Below are 20,614 nucleotides of genomic sequence, written 5' to 3' on the forward strand. Positions count from 1 at the left end.
AGAGTTTGCTGTGGCGCTGAGAGCGAAGAATCTGAGTTAGAGCTGTTGAGCAGCTGAAGTACAGGAGCTGGGAAGAGAGAGGTATTGCATCAGGTACGCTTTGGTTGCGAGGTGCCTCAGAGTGTGTTTTTTTTCTTGTCTCTACAGGTGCTTTGTGCAGTCGTGGACAGGAAAGGGAAATCCTCATGTCACGAAACACTGAGGGAAGGTGAGTGTTGTCAGCCTGGTCATCCCTTATCCGAAGCGAAGGGAAGACGCTCAGGTGTTTCCCTGTGAGGGTCCGAGGTGAGGCTGTGTGGGATAGAGGAGCAGTGTGGCAGGTGTGTGCTCGCAAGAAGAGTGGTCATTTTGTCCTTTTGTGTTCCCAGGAGCGTGGGTGATGCTGGCCGCTCCTTGCAAGCTTGGACCTAATTTGCAGGTACAGAGGCAAGTGGCCTGCTGTTTTGAAAGGTTAAAACTCAAGATGGGGTCCCTTTTGTTGTTGAGGGATGGGTGCTACTGCTGTCAGCTGAATGTTTATCTTCTGCCTGTGTTTTTCCTTTGTTCAGGGTGAAACGCAGTGCGCAGTGCAGGACGTCTTGACCCGAGCTGCCTCTGCAGTGACTCTGGTGCGTGATGAGCAGAGGTAACTGTTGGTTTTGGGGTGCGGTTGTCACTGCAGTTATTTTCCTACATCCAATAGAGTAAAATTCCAGTTTCTCTTTTAGAGGTGCTATAAGTGGGTAAAGAGAACAGGTGGAAGCATGTGCCACGTGGGATAGGCAAGCGGCTGAGGTACAGGAGGGGATGAGAGTATGTGATTTTTTTTCTGGGGATGAAATGGAATCAATTTTGTTGGTGTATAATCTGTTCTGCTCCTAGATTTTTCTTTCAATGTGAAGAAAAGTTTGAGCTAATTCCAGGTAAGAAAGTTCCAGTTACTCGCTGGGTCGTATTGTCCTTTTAATATTCAAAGCTGCAGCAAAAGCATGAGGATTGTTGCTTTTAGAAACACCCCAGTTCTCTTGTCTGCACTCTGCATGCTGTTCAGCTAAAGCAGACTAAAAAATAAATAAATAAAGGAAACACACACACACACACAAAAAACAACAATAAAAAAAAAAAACACCATTGGGTGATGTGTTGTGAATGCAACGATCATTTAATCCCTTTGTTTTCCCAGGTGGTGTGGATGATACTGGTTGCACTGTTGGAGCTTGGATTTGGAGAGGAACAGGTGAGCAGAACCGTATGTTGCATCAGCAGTAGTCAGCATTGTGGAGAAGGTGAGCAATGGGGCCAGCGTGCTAGTGAATGCTGTTACTCTGTTTTTGCAGCTGATGATGAGCCTGGCCATTGCCTAAGATGACGATCAGTGCCTGTGCATTTCTTGAGGCGGAGGGACTATACCATGCAACAGCCTGAGAGCTAAGTTGGGGGGCACCTGGTATTTGCATATCTGGGGTGGCTAATGGGAGCTGGGAGCCAGAGGAGCATGGTGCCTGCTGGCTGACTAGACTTGGTTCCACGGTGAGGGTGGTTCAGGCTGGGTCACGTTCAGGCTGCTTGTGGCTGGGTCACCAGGCTAATAGAAGCAGCGGGATTATTTTGTAGCGTGAGTGCGTGAGCCAGGCAGGACAGTTTCCTTCTGTTCGTCTGTCTTGTAGTGCTGCTTCTGCAATGTCTGTTCTGTGCTTCTTAGGTCTTGATATCCTCCTAGCTTTTTACACTGGACTGACCAGACAGGCGACTTGGTAGCGGTGCTGAAGGGCCTCAGTGCTTGTTTTGTCATCATGACTCTGATCCGAGCACTTCTTGTGTTGCAGTCGCTGCTTGAAGTGCAGTTCTGTTTCAGGTCTTGTGCATCATATTCGGTTTGAGATGGCGTCTGTTTCCATCCTCACTCTTGCAGAAGACATCTGGGCCGCATCAGGAGCTCTTGCTTGGGAATTGAATTCCTAAGCGTCATCTTATGGGGTTTTCAGTCCCCATCCTTCTGGTCTGTCTTGAAGGCAGGCTTTTTAGGCCTCCATCATCCCAGTTCTGGCAGTGTCTTCCAGTCGCGTGTTGTGACATTTGAGTCTCTCCTTGGGTCTGGTGCAGAGCACCTGTTCTGACTTGCTGTTGCCATAGGGCTTCCCTCCGGGGGTCACTTTTTCTTGTGCCTTGTGTTGTGTGTTTTGTTTGTAGTGTTTGTGGTGTGCCTGTGTGTGTATGTGTTTGGTCTGGAGCTGTCCTGCCTGGCAGTTAGTGATGACAGCTAACGTGGCAGTGCATGGGTGTGCTAATACATTGTCTGGACTGTTTTGGCAAAGACATCCGGTCTGCCTCTGGGCACGTACTGAAGGGCAGCAGGCACAGTCATCTCAGTGTTGTTTGTCACATGTTGGGGGGGGAGAGTATATCTGCTTGTGAGCAGCTGTTTGCATAGTGCTTGAATGGTGTGCTTGAGGAGGTCTGTCGAATCTTGAAAGCTTACAGATAAGGGGTTTTGAAAGTTTTATTTTTATTTCTCTCCTGTCCCCAGTAGAGTGTAAACCTTTGGAGGAACCTGTCGCAGGAAAGAGCTCCTTCTGGAACTGTTCAGCGCTCCGTAGGCAGCTCGGTGACTGGCTTGATCTACTTCTGAGGTGTGCTGAGGTATGGGGGCTGCTGTTTTGAAATGATAATCTTGTAAACGGGGTCCCTTTGTGTTGTTGAGGGTTGGGTGCTAATGCTGGCAGCTGAATGATTATCTTGTGACTGTTTTCAGTTCTTAAAGCTGAAACACAGTGTACAACACGGGACTTGACCACAGCTTCTTTTAGCAAGGTGAGCGATGAGCAGATCTAGCAGTTACTTTACAGGTGCAGTTGTCACTGTAGTCACTTAACTGCACAAAGTACAGTAAAAATCCTGTTTATATTTTAGAGGTGTGTTGTAGCTGGCTTAAGAGAGCAGATGGAAGCATCTGCCTCGAGGGCAGGTGAGGGGGAAGCAGTAAGGGAGCAGATGAGAGTAACTGTCCTAGCTGTGCTGTGTCTTTGGATGCTGCTTCAGCCTATGCTTTTCTTTTTGTTTCACAGGTGTGTCGCACAGGCTGAGTGGGGCCAAGCTGCACTCTGAAGAGCAGCATGAGAAGGGCGGGCTGTTTGTGAGCTGGATTGGAGCAGAACTGCCAAGTAGCATGAGGTGACTGCGAAGGGTCTTACTTTGCAGGTGCCATGGCAGGCTCTCCACAGAAGTGGTTGAGGATTTGAGAAGAGGTTGCAGATCATCGAGGAGCGACACGTGCAGGGATGGCTTGAAAAGGGTATGGCTGCTTTCTCTTCTGTTTATCAGGAGTCCCAGGCAACATGGGCTGTGATGTTAGTCTTTAGAATCTGAACAAAGCAGGTGCTGATGGCGGTCTTCTTTGGTAGGCAAAGAGGTGCCCAAAGCCCTGTCCTGTGTAGCCTGAGCACGCCTCGCTGAGTATGAAGCCTGCTTTCCAGCAGTTCCGAAAACTGTGTTGAATCTGAAATGCTGCGTCTGTGTTAGGTTTGGGGTTGCACCTTGGTGAGTGTAGGGATGGGTTTTAAGTGGGTGCAGCGGAGGGCCTGGCCCCAGTGTCCTGTAGTGTGTTTTGACCTATCAGCATAGCCTTTTGGTTCTCAGCCTGCTGAAGTAAGTGATTTTTGCTGCGAGTGGAACGGAATTGATTTTGTTGGTGTATAATCTGTTCTGCTCCTAGATTTTTCTTTCTGCCGAAATAAAAGTTGGAGCTAATTCGAGCTGAAAAAGCTTCAGTAACTTGCTTGGTTGTGTTGTCCTTCCAACATTCAAAGCTGCAGCGAAAGCATGGGGATTGTTGCTTCTAGAAACACCCCAGTTCTCCTGTCTGCCCTCTGCATGCTGTTGAGCTAAGCCTTATAAATAAGTAAATAAACCACAGCTGCTGCTCCTCCTCTTTCTACTTTCATGTGCTTTGCCCCTCCCCTTTCCTAGGTGATTGGGTTTGGGTGCTGGGTGGGACCAAAAGGTATATGAGCCCCAAGTATGCCGTCAGAGAGCTCCTTCTGCCTGGGCTGCTCTTTGGGGTAAGTGCTTTGTTTTTCCTTCAGTCAGTTGCAGGATTCTCTAGGCAGGCTGGAGTCTATGGATTTCTGGATTTCTAAGTGCTTGGAATTCACTTAATAGAGGGATATTTAGTAGAGGCTGCTGGCTCACTGTTTTTTGGGATGGTTGGGATACGCTCCTGTGTTTGATCTGTATTTTAATCTCTAGATGAATCAACCCACTTGTGTAACTCTCCAGAGGACTAAAACCAGCTTGATTACATGCTAGAAGAGGCTTGACCGCGTTGGTGCAGTATTACCAAGAGACTGAGCAGGGTCACCTTTTTCATCTGCGAAGGGTATGTCTGTCATTACCCCTGCCGGGGCTGCTATGCATTCATGGCCTTGTGGCATTTGTGGACTTCATTTTTTTTTTTTTTATTTGTCTGGCTCTGGTCTCTGTGTTTGAGTCCTCTGCATGTGCCGCACTGTTTGCGTATCCATTGTGGATGTGACCTTCTCTCTTTGTTTCTTGTAGCTCAGGGCGTAGGCACGGAAGCTTGAATGAAGCATGAGGGTGAGTGGACAGCAGTGGGGGCCCCGAGTTGGTCGGTGGACTGTGTGAGTCTGCTTCACCTGTCGGGCCGGCTTTGCAAGTGCCTTGTGACAGCAGAGTACGTTTCTGACATGTGCCAGACGTCAGCGGTTCCCGTTCCTGAAATGCTGGAGATGCTCAGAGCACAAGAGGAGCTGGGAGCATGATGCATCTCCTTGGGATGTTAGGTGAGCGAAGCGGTGGTACTGCGTTGGAGCACGTGGCTCTGGGGCTTCTTGGCTGTTGCAGCAGGGGAGGAAAGGAGTGGGTATAGACTGTTTTGTGGATTGTCATGTGTGTCTGTTCTTTCTTCCTGGTCTAAGCCCCATGACCTTGGTTCGGCACACTGAATGGAAGTGCTAAGCCTGGATCGGGAAGGTGAGTGGAGAAAAGTTGGAAAACGGGTATTGTTTTTGGTGTAGAAGTCTCTTGATGCATTTCTGGGTGACTCCTCTCTTTCAGGGACGAAGAAGGTGCTGGGAACATCCTAGCTGGCCTCTGTGGTCCACGTTGATGGTTGATTCTGAGCCCTGAGAATTAAGTCCAGGGGCAAATACTGCATGTTGGGGAGTTGTTTAAAGGGCGTCTATCTGATTTCAGTAGCGGAGCAGGTCAGTTGACTACTGTTTTGTTTCTGAGGAGGTTGTTTCACTGGAAGAAATTTGGCTAGTGTGCTGGTGCCTGATGGCACTTCATTTCTGCAGGTGAAGAGGAGCCTTGTGCCTGAAGCAATGTCCTGGCTAGTCTTTGTGTTCCTTGGTGAGGATGGAACCTGCCTCCCAGCATTTCCAAGCTAAGTTGGGGGCAGGGGCAAGTGCTATGTTTGAGTTGGGGTTGTGAATGCACCCATAGGGCGAGGGTCTGTGCTTTTAAGTCATTGCTTTGGATGGGGCCTTTCAGGATTGATCAGGTCAGGCAGAGAGATTATGTGTGGGGAGTTCTGTCACGTACAGTGTGAACACACTGCAGGCAGGGCAGTCCCAGCTTGTCATCTGTGTTCTGTGTTGTCTGTGCTGTACTGTGCTGTTGCTCTTGGTGCTCAGCAGGCCCTGGCTAAGTCATCCTGAGGGTACTGAACACTTGACATCATTGGAATATTGCTGATGTTCAACTGGGAACTGAGCACCTCTCGTCTTGCAGTGGGAGCTTAAAGGAATCCCTTCTGTGTGTGTAATACTTGTTTGTATCAAACGTGTTTTGATATGATCAACATATATTTCATGCTCCTCAGGTCTTGATATCCACATTTCCTTCTTCCACTGGAGAGATTAGATGGGCAACTTGGTAGCCACACCAAAGTTCCTAAATGCTTGTTTCATCATTGTAGGGCTGATGCAAGCACTTGTCTTGCAGTCACTGCTTGAAGTGCAGATCTGTTTCAGGTCTTGTGCATCATATTCGGTTTGAGATGGCGTCTGTTTCCATCCTCACTCTTGCAGAAGACATCGGGGCCGCAGCAGGAGCTCTTGCTTGGGAATTGATTTCCTAAGTGTCATCTTATGGGGTTTTCAGTCCCCATCCTTCTGGTCTGTTGTCTTGAAGGCAGGCTTTTTAGGCCTCCATCATCCCAGTTCTGGCAGTTGCTTGCAGTTTCATGTTGTGACATTTGAGTCTCCTCTAGGGTCTGGTGCAGAGCACCTGTTCTGACTTGCTGTTGCCATAGGGCTTCCCTCTGGGGCTCACTTTTTCTTGCGCCTTGTGTTGTGTGCTTTGTTTGTAGTGTTTGTGGCGTGCCTGTGTGTGTATGTGTTTGGTCTGGAGCTGTCCTGCCTGGCAGTTAGTGATGACAGCTAACGTGGTAGTGCATGGGTGTGCTAATACATTGTCTGGACTGTTTTGGCAAAGACATCCGGTCTGCATCTGGGCACGTACTGAAGGGCAGCAGGCACAGTCATCTCAGTGTTGTTTGTCACATGTTGGGGGGGGGGGGGAGAGTATATCTGCTTGTGAGCAGCTGTTTGCATAGTGCTTGAATGGTGTGCTTGAGGAGGTCTGTCGAATCTTGAAAGCTTACAGATAAGGGGTTTTGAAAGTTTTATTTTTATTTCTCTCCTGTCCCCAGTAGAGTGTAAACCTTTGGAGGAACCTGTCGCAGGAAAGAGCTCCTTCTGGAACTGTTCAGCACTCCGTAGGCAGCTTGGTGACTGGCTTGATCTACTTCTGAGGTGTGCTGAGGTATGGGGGCTGCTGTTTAGAAATTATAATATTGTAAATGGGGTTCCTTGTGTTGTTGAGGGATGGGTACTAATGCTGGTAGCTGAATCGTTATCTTGTGACTGTTCTCATTTGTTTAAGGTGAAACAGTGTACAACACAGGACTTGACCAGAGCTGCTTTTGGCAAGGTGAGCGATGAACAGATGTAGCAGGCACTTTAGGGGTGCAGTTGTCACTGCAGTTACTTAACTGCACAAAATACAGTAAAAATCCTGTTTATATTTTAGGGGTGTTGTAGCTGGCCTAAGAGAGCAGATGGAAGCACCTGTCTCGAGGGCAGGTGAGGGAGCAGAGGTAAGGGAGCAGATGAGAGTAACTGTCCTAGCTGTGCTGTGTCTTTGGATGCTGCTTCAGCATATGCTGTTCTTTTTCTTTTGCAGGTGTCTTGCACAGGCTGAGTGGGGCCAAGCTGCACTCTGAAGAGCAGCACGAGAAGGGCGGGCTGTTTGTGAGCTGGATTGGAGCAGAACTGCCAAGTAGCACGAGGTGACTGCGAAGGGTATCCATCTTGCTTTGCAGGTGCCATGGCAGGCTCTCCACAGAAGCAGTTGAGGATTTGAGAAGAAGTTGCAGATCATTGAGGAGTGACATGTGCAGGGATGGCTTGAAAATGGTATGGTCGCTTTCTCTTCTGTTTATCAGGTATCCCAGGCAATGTGGGCTGTGATGTTAGTCTTTAGAATCTGAACAAAGCAGGTGCTGATGGCGGTCATCTTTGGTAGGCAAAGAGTTGCCCGAAGCCCTGTCCTGTGTAGCTTGAGCATGCCTCCCTGAGGATGAGGCGTCCTTTCTATCAGTTCCCAAAACTGTGTTGAGGCTGAAACGCTGCGTCTGTGTTTGGTTTGGGGTTGCACCTTGGTGAGTGTAGGGATGGGTTTTAAGTGGGTGCAGCGGAGGTCCCGGCCCCAGTGTCCTGTAGTGTGTTTTGACCCATCAGCATAGCCTTTTAGTTCTCAGATAGCCTGCTGATGTAAGTGATTTTTCCTGTGAGTGGAATGGAATTGACTTTTTTTTTGGCGTGTAATCTATTCTGCTCCTAGATTTTTCTTTCTACATAAATAAAAGTTTGAGTTAATTCCAGCAGGAAAAGCTTCAGTAACTTGCTTGGTGGTAATGTCCTTCCAACATTCAAAGCTGCAGTGAAAGCATGGGGATTGTTGCTTCTAGAAACACCCCAGTTCTCCTGTCTGCCCTCTGCATGCTGTTGAGCTAAGCCTTACAAGTAAGTTAATAAAACCACAGCTGCTGCTCCTCCTCTTTCTGCTTTTTTTGTGCTTTCCCCCTGCACTTTCCCATGTGATTGGCTTCAGGTTCCAGGTTGGACCTAATAGTAACTGAGTTGCAGGTATACCAACAGAGAGCTCCTTCTGCCTGGGCTGCTCTTTGGGGTAAGTGCTTTGTTTTTTCCTTCAGTCAGTTGCAGGGTTCTTTAGGTGGGTCAGACTCTATGGACTGATGCATTTTCAAGTAGAAACTGGTACGCATATCTTTTCGAGGTGGCAACTGGTAGGATCTGTCATAGTAAAGCAATCTAAGTAGTAGGTGCCTGTATTGCACGCAGCTCTTCCTCAGGTGAGTAGTTATTACAGCAGTTTTACGGATAGTATGGCGATGTTATTTTGTGTGTTTGCTTTGTGTTTCTGGGTCCCTTATGATTTTTGCAGAATTACAGGGCTTTTTGTGAGTCTTTGCCTATATGTCAAATCTTATCAAAGTCACAACCTTGGTGGCAAAGTGATGGAGCAGGGTTTAGGAGAAATGTATCATGGAGGCTCCCTGTGTGAGCATGTATCTGAAAATGGCAGCATTGGGCATGTAAGGGGTATTCTGTTTCAGGTTTAGGGACAGTTTGTTATATTTCTAGAGCTTTTGCCTGTGTGTTTGCTGTCTGTCGAGTCTTTAGACCATAAAGCCGTCTAGGCTTTATGTGCATGGAATTCACATATTTGAGGTATGTTTATGAGGGGTTGCCAGGTACGTTGTTTTTGGGAAACCGTGGGGTAATGTTTCTTGACCGCATAAGTGCAGTAGTGCCTAGAGATTGAGCAGGGTCACCTGCTTCATGTCTAAAGAATAAGTCTGTTGGGGCCCATTTCGGCGCGGCGCCGCCCGGGCCCATTTCGGCGCGGCGCCGCCCGGGCCCATTTCGGCGCGGCGCCGCCCGGGCCCATTTCGGCGCGGCGCCGCCCGGGCCCATTTCGGCGCGGCGCCGCCCGGGCCCATTTCGGCGCGGCGCCGCCCGGGCCCATTTCGGCGCGGCGCCGCCCGGGCCCATTTCGGCGCGGCGCCGCCCGGGCCCATTTCGGCGCGGCGCCGCCCGGGCCCATTTCGGCGCGGCGCCGCCCGGGCCCATTTCGGCGCGGCGCCGCCCGGGCCCATTTCGGCGCGGCGCCGCCCGGGCCCATTTCGGCGCGGCGCCGCCCGGGCCCATTTCGGCGCGGCGCCGCCCGGGCCCATTTCGGCGCGGCGCCGCCCGGGCCCATTTCGGCGCGGCGCCGCCCGGGCCCATTTCGGCGCGGCGCCGCCCGGGCCCATTTCTCAGGTGGAGCTACTGAGCAGGTGAGATAAAGGAGTTGGGAACAGAGAGGTATTGCACAACTGTATGTTGCATTAGTAGTAGCGAGCGTTGTGCAGGAGGTGGGTATTAGCTCTGGTGTAGAGGGATGGTTAACTGAGATAGGTCACGTAGACATAAAACAGCTGAATCTTCACTATTTGGACAAACATTGCGCACAACTTGTCTGAGCCAATCAGACACAAGGACACAATATTCGTTTGCAGTTTGGGAAAGTACCGACTGTGTTATTTCGGTCGAAAGGATGAGGAAGAAGCTGATAAGATGAGGACGTAGGGGGACCAATCATGAGCTTAACTTTTGTAATATGTATGAGCTAATTATATGTTAAGGAATAAAAGGCGTCTGAGCTATCCAACAAATCGAAGCTTGCTGATCACTCATATTGAGTGTCCCTGTCTTCCTTCCGTCGACAACAAATGGCGCCCGAACACGGACCCCGCTGGCGGTGAACCTGCGAGCCACGGATGGATGGAATAAGGGAAGGAAACAGGTCCTGCAATGCAGCTCAGGAGGTGGAAGGGACGAAAATGCTAAATCCTCGCACCTGGGAGCACCTATAGAGGGTCCCGCCGGCCATGCGTCGCCGAGGTCTTGCAAAGGCTGCAACAGTGCTGACGTAAACAAAGGTATGAAGAGACAAGCGACGTATGATCTGCTCAAGTGCTTTTTAGAAAAGCGGAGCACGCAGGGTATAGACTGTAAAAAGGAATTGCGGAGGGACGCGGAAAAAGGAATTGCGGAGGGACACGGGAAATTGAAGTAATCGCGGTGCGATGCGGGACATCCGAGATCGGGTTGCTACAGTAGACCAGAGGCATCAGTGGACAACGGCAGCCGACCCTCACTGTGTGGCGAGTCGGCACAGAGCAGAGGGGTGGACATCAGGACCCTGCAGACTGTCTGACGTAACCATGGAAGCAGCGGCGGCTGTGCTGCTTCTCTCTGGCATTCATTTTATAAGAGGTTTATCTTGCAGTGCAAAAAAGACTATTTGTCCGCAGATCGGTGTTATAACTATGTTTCTGGATAAGATTCCGTGGGGTTGCCACATTCTATGGATTAGTAATGACGACTTAGCTCTATTGCGGGGCAGGAGTGCAGAGACGCAGATTACACTGCCAAATGACCACCAGCAGAATTGAGGAGACACTGCTCGGCTGCGGGGATTGGCTGCGGCGTGGACGCCCCTAGGTGCACCCTGAGCGTTTTTGCTCGGAGGGGACTCCACTCTCAGCTGCTCGCCACAGGAGCAAAGATCTCCTGAAGCTGCAGACAAACAGTATGTTTTCAGCTGCTGGAGGGATACTAACTGGAGTGTTAATAATTGTATGTGTTATTCTTAAATGTCCAGGTATTTTGTGTTGAAAGTATTTGTGTAAGGGTAAGGTTTTAAAACAAAGTGTTGCAAGTCACTTCACGAGGAACACAATGAGAGACAATACTTGTTGGTTTGGTTATGATTCTAAATTATATTGGCCGCACGTATTGTTTGCTTATCATTCTAAATTATATTCTTGTGGTATGTTTGAGGTTGTGGTATGATTGAGATTGAGATGTGCCAGAGGCCTCTGGGTGTGCAATTGTGCTGTGTGTGTGCGAGTGTGCTATGTACTGTGTTAGTGAGAGCGTGCTTATTGCCATAGTGCAGGTTGCCATAGTGCAGGCTGAAATCATAGGAAATGAGTGCCGGCAAAAAATCATAGGAAAATGAAGGACGAAGTAGCCCTAGATTCATTACAGTGCTTTTTAGAAAAATGGGGAGTCGATTGTAAGCAACTAGCAGGACTAGTTGCGATCGGTCGAGCAAAATCATGTTTCACAAGTACGGAGTCAAGGACTGGGGGCTTTGGGAGCTGAAGTAAAATCTAATAACAATCTGATGTGGAATAATGACACTGCAAAGGCTCTGCCACCTGGCATGTTTTTGATTTGCGGGGACTGTGCATGGCAAGGAATACCTGCCAACGCGTTTGGGGGTCCATGTTATCTAGGGCGACTCACATTGTTCGCCCCGGACTTACACAGTCTCTGGAACCAGAGCTTGTCGCAGAGATCCAAACGAGCTCTTAAGACTTTAGGTTCTGACTGTGACGATGGTGTAGAATTATGGGGCGCTGCTGAGAGAATATTTGCTTCATTAGTTCCAGCAGTGGGAACTGCACATGCTTTGGCTAGCATTAATAAGCTTGCTTGTTGGGCTGTTAAGCAATCAAATGTAACAACTGAAATTATTACCGAAATGGCACAAGATATGGATAGTCTTAGGCATGTTGTGTTACAAAATAGGGCTGCAATTGATTTTTTTTGCTTTTAGCGCAAGGACATGGATGTGAAGATTTTGAAGGAATGTGTTGTTTCAATCTTTCAGATCATGGTCAATCGATTCATGACCAGTTGAAATGGTTGATGGAGCACACAAAGAAAATTACAGTACAACCTAGTTGGCTTGACAATTGGTTGCAGTCCATCTTTGGGGGTCTGTCTAACTGGTTAGTGAGTCTAATCAAAGAGGGAATTCGCTTTCTGCTTATAGTTATATTGATAAAAATAGCTGCGCGAATAATTTTTGGTTGCTTAACTAAGAAGCTTGAACAAGTCACAGAAAAGGTATTAGTAGTCCAAAATAAAAACGGGGGAATTGTAGAGGGATGGTTAACTGAGATAGGTCACGTAGACATAAAACAGCTGAATCTTCACAAGTTGGACAAACATCGCACACAACTTGTTTGAGCCAATCACACACAAGGACACAATATCCGTTGGCGGTTTGGGAAAGTACCAACTGTGTTATTTCGGTCGAAAGGATGAGGAAGAAGCTGATAAGATAAGGACGTAGGGGGACCAATCATGAGCTTAACTTTTGTAATATGTATGAGCTAATTATATGTTAAGGAATAAAAGGCGTCTGAGCTATCCAATAAATTGAAGCTTGCTGATCACTCATATTGAGTGTCCCTGTCTTCCTTCTGTCGACAACACTCTGGCATGCTAGTGATTGCTGGTTCTCTGTTTTTGCAAGTGATAATGAACGTGTTTGACGTAATTCCATTTGAAAAAGTTCCAGTTACTTGACTGGTCGCGTTGTTATTTCAATATTAAAAGCTGTAGCAAAAGCATGGGGATTGTTGCTTCTAGAAACACCCCAGGTCTCTTGTCTGTTCTCTGCATGATGTTCAGGTAAAGCAGATTTAAAAAAAAAAAAAACACAAATAAACAAACAAAACAAAACAAAAAAAAAAACAGCTACTGCTCCTCCTGCTCTGCTCCTACTTCCTTGTGCTTTGTCCCTTCCCTTTTCCAGGTGATTGGGTTTGGATATTGGGCGGGGCCAAATGGTATATGAGCCCCAGGCATGACATCAGAGAGCTCCTTCTGCCTGGGCTGCTCTTTGGGGTAAGTGCTTTGTTTTCCTTCAGTCAGTTGCAGGATTCTCTAGGCAGGCTGGAGTCTATGGATTTCTGGATTTCTAAGTGCTTGGAATTCACTTAGTAGAGGGATATTTAGTAGAGGTTGCTGGCTCTTTTTTTTTTTTTTTTTTTTGATGGTGGGATGCTCTTCTTTTTTTTGAGCTATATTTTAATCTCTAGATGTATAAACCTACTTGTGTAATTTTCCAGAGGACTAAAACCAGCTTCATTTCATGCTACATGTGGCTTGGCAGTGTAGATGCAGCATTACCAAGAGCCTGAGCAGGGTTGTATCAGAGTCTGCTCTTTCCTCTGCAAAGGGTATGTCTGTGATTACCTCTGCAGGGGCTGCTGTGCGTGCACGTCTTTTTGGCATTTATGGATCTCAGTGTTTTTTTTTGTGTGTGTGTATATTCTAAGCTTTTATTTTTTGAGGGTCAAATAGTGTGTGTGCTGAGCGTGGTTGGCAGGAGGAGGTGGGGAGCTGCTCAGGACTGGTAGGTTTGGTTTCTCAGAGTGTGCGGCAGCCTTCCTGTGCGATGCGACTGATTGTTGGGCAGGAATGTTCCAGCTTGTATGTCTTAGCCATTGTAGCTTGTGTAGTGTGTGTTGTGTGGCCCGGGCAGAGTTTGCTGTGGCGCTGTGAGCGAAGAATCTGAGTTAGAGCTGGTGAGCAGCTGAAGTACCGGAGCTGGGAAGAGAGAGGTATTGCAGCAGGTACGCTGTGGCTGTGAGGTGCCTCAGAGTGTGCGTTTCTCTTGTGTCTGCAGGTGCTTTGTGCAGTCGTGGACAGGGAAGGGAAATCCTCATGTCACGAAGCTCTGAGGGAAGGTGAGTGTTGTCAGCCTGGTCATCCCATATCTGAAGCGAAGGGAAGACGCTCAGGTGTTTCCCTGTGAGGGTCCGAGGTGAGGCTGTGTGGGATAGAGGAGCAGTGTGGCAGGTGTGTGCTCGCAAGAAGAGTGGTCATTTTGTCCTTTTGTTTTCCCAGGTGGTGTGGGTGATGCTGGCTGCTCCTTTCAAGCTTGGACCTAATTTGCAGGTACAGAGGCAAGTGGCCTGCTGTTTTGAAAGGTTAAAACTCAAGATGGGGTCCCTTTTGTTGTTGAGGGATGGGTGCTACTGCTGTCAGCTGAATGTTTATCTTCTGCCTGTGTTTTTCCTTTGTTCAGGGTGAAACGCAGTGCGCAGTGCAGGACGTCTTGACCCGAGCTGCCTCTGCAGTGACTCTGGTGCGTGATGAGCAGAGGTAACTGTTGGTTTTGGGGCGCGGTTGTCACTGCAGTTATTTTCCTACATCCAATAGAGTAAAATTCCAGTTTGCCTTCTAAAGGTGCTATAAGTGGGTAAAGGGAACAGATGGAAGCATCTGCCACGTGGGGCAGGCAAGCGGCTGAGGTACAGGAGGGGATGAGAGTATGTGATTTATTTCTGGGGATGAAATGGAATTAATTTTGTTGGTGTATAATGTGTTCTGCTCCTAGATTTTTCTTTCAATGTAAATAAAAGTTTGAGCTAATTCCAGTTAAAGTTCCAGTTACTTGCTGGGTCGTATTGTCCTTTCAATATTAAAAGCTGCAGCAAAAGCATGGGGATTGTTGCTTCTAGATACACCCTAGTTCTCTTGTTTGCACTCTGCATGCTGTTGAGCTAAAGCAGACTAAAAAAATAAATAAATACAGGAAACACACACACAAAAAAGAACAATAACAAAAAAAAAAAACCACCATTGGCTGACTTCTTGTGAACGCAACGATAATTTAATCCCTTTGTTTTCCCAGGTGGTGTGGATGACGCTGGCTGCACTGTTGGAGCTTGGACTCGGAGAGGAACACGTGAGCACAATCGTATGTTGCATCAGTAGTGGTCAGCATTGTGGAGAAGGTGAGCAATGGGGCCGGTGTCCTAGTGAATGCTGGTACTCTGTTTTTGCAGCTGATGATGAGCCTGGCAATTGACTAAGATGACAATCAGTGCCTGTGCATTTCTTGAAGCGGAGGGACTTTACCATTCAGCAACCTGAGAGCTAAGTTGGGGGGCACCTGGTATTTGCATATCTGGGGTGGCTAATGGGAGCTGGGAGTCAGAGCAGCATGGAGCCAGCTGGCTGACTAGACTTGGTTCCACGGTGAGGGTGGCTCAGGCTGGGTCACGTTCAGGCTGCTTGTGGCTGGGTCACCAGGCTAATAGAAGCAGCGGGATTATTTTGTAGAGTGAGTGCGTGTGCCAGGCAGGACAGTTTCCTTCTGTTTGTCTGTCTTGTGTTGCTTCTGCGATGTCTGTTCTGTGCTTCTTAGGTCTTGATATCCTCCTAGCTTTTTACACTGGACTGACCAGACAGGCGACTTGGTAGCGGTGCTGAAGGGCCTCAGTGCTTGTTTTGTCATCATGACTCTGATCTGAGCACTTCTTGTGTTGCAGTCACTGCTTAAAGAGCAGGTCTGTTTCAGGTCTCGTGCATCATATTCGGTTTGAGATCGCATCTGTTTCCATCCTCACTCTTGCAGAAGTCATCTGGGCCGCATCAGGAGCTCTTGTTGGGAATTGAATTCCTGAGCGTCGTCTTATGGGGTTTTCAGTCCCCATCCTTCTGGTCTCTTGTCTTGAAGGCAGGCTTTTTAGGCCTCCATCATCCCAGTTCTGGCAGTTGCTTCCAGTCGTGTGTCGTGACATTTGAGTCTCTCCTTGGGTCTGGTGCAGAGCACCTATTCTGACTTGCTGTTGCCATAGAGCTTCCCTATGGGGGGTCACCTTTTCTTGCACCTTGTGTTGTGTGTTTTGTAGTGTTTGTGGCGTGCCTGTGTATATGTGTTTGGTCTGGAGCTGTCCTGCCTGGCAGTTAGTGATTACTGTGGCAGTGCATGGGTATACTAATACATTGTCTGGACTGTTTTGGCAAAGGCATCCGGTCTGCCTCTGGGCACGTACTGAAGGGCAGCTGGCACAGTCATCTCTGTGGTGTTTGGCAGATGTGGAGGTGGGAGAGTATATCTGCTTGTGAGCAGCTGTTTGCATAGTGCTTGAATGGTGTGCTTGAGGAGGTCTGTCGAATCTTGAAAGCTTACAGATAAGGGGTTTTGAAAGTTTTATTTTTATTTCTCTCCTGTCCCCAGTAGAGTGTAAACCTTCGGAGGAACCTGTCGCAGGAAAGAGCTCCTTCTGGAACTGTTCAGCGCTCCGTAGGCAGCTCAGTGACAGGCTTGATCTACTTCTGAGGTGCTGAGGTAATGGCGCTGCTGTTTTGAAACGATAATTTGTAAATGGGGTCCCTGCTGTTGTTGAGGGATGGGTTCTAATGCTGGCAGCTGAATGATTATATTGTAACTGTTTTCATTTGTTAAAGCTGCAACACAGTGTACAACGTGGGACTTGAGCATAGCTGCTTTCGGCAAGGTGAGCGATGAACAGATGTAGCAGGTACTTTAGGGGTGCAGTTGTCACTGCAGTTAGTTAACTACACAAAATACAGTAAAAATCCTGTTTATATTTCAGAGGTGTGTTGTAGCTGGCTTAAGAGAGCAGATGGAAGCATCTGCCTCGAGGGCAGGTGAGGGGGCCGAGGTAAGGGAGCAGATGAGAGTAACTGTCCTAGCTGTGCTGTGGCTTTGGATGCTGCTTAGGCCTATGCTTTTCTTTTTGTTTCACAGGTGTGTCGCACAGGCTCAGAGGGGCTAAGCTGCACTCTAAAGAGCAGCACGAGAAGGGCGGGCTGTTTGTGAGCTGGATTGGAGCAGAACTGCCAAGTAGCACGAGGTGACTGCGAAGGGTATCCATCTTGCTTTGCAGGTGCCATGGCAGGCTCTCCACAGAAGCGGTTGAGGATTTGAGAAGAGGTTGCAGATCATCAAGGAGCAATACGTGCAGGGATGGCTTGAAAACGGTATGGCTGCTTTCTCTTCTGTTTATCAGGTGTCCCAGGCAATGTGGACTGTGATGTTAGTCTTTAGAATCTGAACAAAGCAGGTGCTGATGGCTGTCTTCTTTGGTAGGCAAAGAGGTGCCCAAAGCCCTGTCCTGTGTAGCCTGAGCACACCTTGCTGAGGATGAGGTGTCCTTTCTACCAGTTCCCAAAACTGTGTTGAAGCTGAAATGCTGCGTCTGTGTTTGGGTTGGGGTTGTACCTTGGGGAGTGTAGGGATGGATTTTAAGTGGGTGCAGCGGAGGGCCTGGACCCAGTGTCCTGTAATGTGTTTTAACACATCAGCATAGCCTTTTGGTTCTCAGCTTACTGAAGTAAGTGATTTTTCCTGTGAGTGGAATGGAATTGAATTCTTCTTTGGCATGTAATCAGTTCTGCTCCTAGACTTTTCTTTCTATGTAAATAAAAGCTTGAGCTAATTCCAGATGAAAAAAAAAATTCAGCTACTTGCTTGGTCATTTTGTCCTTTTAATATTCAAAGCTGTAGCAAAAGCATGGGGATTGTTGTGGAGGAATGGTTAAGTGAGGTAGGACACGTGGATGTTGAGCAGTTAGGAGGTCATGGGCTAGGGGGGGTACCGTACTCAACTCATATGAGCCTGGGCACGTGCGCAGCCGGTTGAGAACCAATCAGGCCCAAGGACACGATGCCCTTGTGTGGTTGGGAAAGTCCCTAAGGCGGGATGGTAGCTAAAAGAGGGAGGAACTAACTGACAAGATAGGAAAGTGTTAGCCAATCCTGAGCTTAGTTTTTGCAATATGTATGAGTTGATTATGTTCGAACTAGATAAAAGGCGACTGAGCTATCCATTAAAGTTGAAGTTCACTGTTCACTCATATTGAGCGTCTGTGTCTTCCTTCTGTCGACAACAAATAGCGCCCGAACAGGGACCGATCTGAACGGGATTTGGACACTGCTGGCGGTGATCCTGGGCCACGGTTGGACGGAATAAGGGAGGAACCGGTCCTGCAACGCAGCCCAGGAGGTGGAAGGGACAAGAATCCCCTCACCCGCGTCGGGAAGGTGAAAGGGACGTGGAGTCCCCGCACCCGGGAGAGGATCCCGCCGGTCATGCGTCGCCGAGGTCTGAAAGGTGAAAGGGACGAAAACTTGGAGTCCCCGCACCCACAGCTCGGAAGGTGGAAGGGAGTCCCTGCACCCGGGATGAGCCTATAAAGGGTCCCGCCGGAGAAGCGCCGCCGAGGTCTTTGCAAAGGCTGCAACCAACGTATATAAAGGTATGGAGAGACAAGCGGCGTATGCTTTGCTCGAATGCTTTTTAGAAAAGCGGATCACTTCAGATATAGACTGCAAAAAGGATTTACCAGGATTATTAGCATATGGAGTAATGCAGGGTTGTTTTATCAATCCTGATACAGTTTTTCAACAAACAGAGTGGCGTAAATTTGGGGACAAATTGTTTGATGAAGTTATTAATGAAAATAAGGCTGCTAAAAAATTATTGAAGCCTTGGAGAGCAGTCACTAACGCCTTAGTTATACATCAAGCTGAGCAGAGAGTCGCTACTGCTGCTACAGAGCGACTGGGATTGCCGGGAAGTGTTGGAGCTGGGGATTGCCCACTGCCGCCTTCAGTGAGAACGATAACGCTGCCTCAGGGGGCTACGGGGCAGTGGGAGCCTCCGCCCCCCTCAGTCACCGCCACGAGCAGTGCTGCGCTCGGAGTTCCGCGGAATCGAACGGCAGCTGACCCTCACCGTGTGGCGAGTCGGCACAGAGCAGAGGGACGGACATCAGGACCCTGCAGCCTGTCTGATGTAACCATGGAAGCAGCGGCGGCTGTACTGCTTCTCTCTGGCATTCTTTTTATAAGAGGTTTACCTTGCAATGAAAAAGGGATACTAACTGGAGTGTTAATAATTGTATGTGTTATTCTTAAATGTCCAGGTATTTTGTGTTGAAAGTATTTGTGTAAGGGTAAGGTTTTAAAACAAAGTGTTGCAAGTCACTTCACGAGGAACACAATGAGAGGCAATACTTGTTTGTTTGCTTATCATTCTAAATTATATTCGTGTGGTATGATTGAGGTTGTGGTATGATTGAGAGTGAGACGTGCCAGAGGCCTCTGGGTGTGTGAGTGTGCTGTGTACTGTGTTAGTGAGAGCGCATTTATTGCCATAGTGCAGGCTGAAATCATAGGAAATTAGTACTGGTCGAGCAAAATCATGTTTCACAAGTATGGAGTCATTGTGCGAAGTAGCCACTTGGAGAAACTTAAGGGAACGTACTGTTTAAAACTTTTTGATCGTAATGAGTCAATTCACAAATCCATTACTTTCTTGAAAGAGCACATGAGAAAGAGTCAATATGGTATCAATCCTTTCAATCAATGGTTTACTGATTTGTTTGAAACAATGCATAGATGGTTACTGGGATTAGTCAAAGAGGGATTAAGGATTTTGTTCACTGTGGTGTCAATCATCATTGCATGTAGTATTGTGATAAATGTGGTTAAAGAGTTACTTGCAAAAATGTTATAAAATGTTATAGAGATTTTGAAGTGGTGCCAGAAACAGGTACCCAGTGGATCACTGCAAAGTGGACTGAAGCAGCTTTAGAATCTGCACACGCCGAAGACGACCAGGAAGAGGTTCCTGATAATCATTCTGACAATGACGTGGGCTGTGACACCTCGACGACTATCAAGAACAGCCTTTGATCACCATCAAGTGATTAGGTTTAAGTGTGTTACTACTAAGTTGTGTTACTTACTATTAATTGTGTTACCATTAAGTGCTTACAGTAATTGTAGTGTTATTAGGGTTAAGTTGTACAGTTGTGTTATGTTATGTACCCTTTCAGAACATGCTTGTTTGGGGGTCCCGATAGGGGATCCAAAGGAACTGAGTGAAATGTTAGCACCATACTCTGCCCGTATTACTCTGCTTAATGGATCTTTTTCTGACTGTAGGAACTGCACACGCTTTGGCTAGCATAAATAAGCTTGCTTGTTGGGCTGTTAAACAGTCAAATGTAACCACACAAGTTCTTTCTGAAATGTCGCAAGACACGGAAAGCCTAAGGCACGCTGTGCTGCAAAATAGGGCCGCTATTGATTTCTTGTTCTTGGCTCAGGGACATGGGTGTGAAGATGTAGAAGGAGTGTGTTGCTTTAATCTTTCCGACCATGGTCAGTCAATTCACGACCAGTTGAAATGGTTAAGGGATCATACACAAAAAATTGTAGTACAAGATAGTTGGTTTGAAGGTTGGCTTAAATCTGTTTTTGGGAACATGGGTGGATGGGTTTTGTTAGTTAAAGAGGGACTTTGCTTTCTACTTATAATTATATTGATTATAATTGCTGCATATGTAACCTTTAACTGCCTAACTAAGAAACTAGAGCAACTCACAGAGAAGGTATTTGTAGCACAAAATAAAAACGGGGGAATTGTGGAGGAATGGTTAAGTGAGGTAGGACACGTGGATGTTGAGCAGTTAGGAGGTCATGGGCTAGGGGAGGTACCGTACTCAACTCATATGAGCCTGGGCACGTGCGCAGCCGGTTGAGAACCAATCAGGCCCAAGGACACGATGCCCTTGTGTGGTTGGGAAAGTCCCTAAGGCGGGACGGTAGCTAAAAGAGGGAGGAACTAACTGACAAGATAGGAAAGTGTTAGCCAATCCTGAGCTTAGTTTTTGCAATATGTATGAGTTGATTATGTTCGAACTAGATAAAAGGCGACTGAGCTATCCATTAAAGTTGAAGTTCACTGTTCACTCATATTGAGTGTCTGTGTCTTCCTTCCGTCGACAACAGATTGTAGCTTCTAGAAACACCCCAGTTCTCCTGTCTGCCCTCTGCATGCTGTTGAGCTAAGCCATATAAATAAGGTAATAAAACCACAGCTGCTGTTCCTCTTCTTTCTGCTTTTTTTGTGCTT

At 47.8% G+C, this 20,614-nt stretch overlaps 3 long non-coding RNA genes across 5 annotated transcripts; all 3 read left to right on the top strand.

The window, feature by feature from the left end:
* The first annotated feature begins 146 nt into the window (after positions 1–146).
* Positions 147–7,429, top strand: LOC309891686. 3 transcript variants are annotated; one of them, XR_014319541.1, is made up of 17 exons: positions 147–208; positions 369–418; positions 549–625; positions 1,163–1,216; positions 1,317–2,619; positions 3,178–3,271; positions 3,381–3,516; positions 4,225–4,354; positions 4,534–4,572; positions 4,692–4,778; positions 4,914–4,968; positions 5,053–5,201; positions 5,295–5,349; positions 6,653–6,765; positions 6,886–6,933; positions 7,033–7,099; positions 7,186–7,429. It is a non-coding gene; the product is annotated as an uncharacterized lncRNA (long non-coding RNA). The 3 variants fall into 3 exon arrangements; XR_014319542.1 differs by having other exon boundaries at positions 4,225–4,303; XR_014319540.1 differs by having other exon boundaries at positions 4,534–4,778.
* A 304-nt stretch (positions 7,430–7,733) lies between these two features.
* Positions 7,734–14,041, top strand: LOC309891687. The gene is made up of 5 exons (XR_014319543.1): positions 7,734–8,193; positions 9,713–10,009; positions 13,561–13,621; positions 13,782–13,832; positions 13,963–14,041. It is a non-coding gene; the product is annotated as an uncharacterized lncRNA (long non-coding RNA).
* A 599-nt stretch (positions 14,042–14,640) lies between these two features.
* Positions 14,641–19,497, top strand: LOC309891688. Its single transcript, XR_014319544.1, has 5 exons — positions 14,641–14,674; positions 15,904–16,014; positions 16,134–16,183; positions 16,577–16,670; positions 17,587–19,497. It is a non-coding gene; the product is annotated as an uncharacterized lncRNA (long non-coding RNA).
* Positions 19,498–20,614: the final 1,117 nt, after the last annotated feature.

This window comes from Aythya marila (assembly GCF_965140915.1).
Source record: "Aythya marila genome assembly, contig: HAP1_HAP1_SCAFFOLD_361, whole genome shotgun sequence".
NCBI classification, from domain to species: domain Eukaryota; kingdom Metazoa; phylum Chordata; class Aves; order Anseriformes; family Anatidae; genus Aythya; species Aythya marila.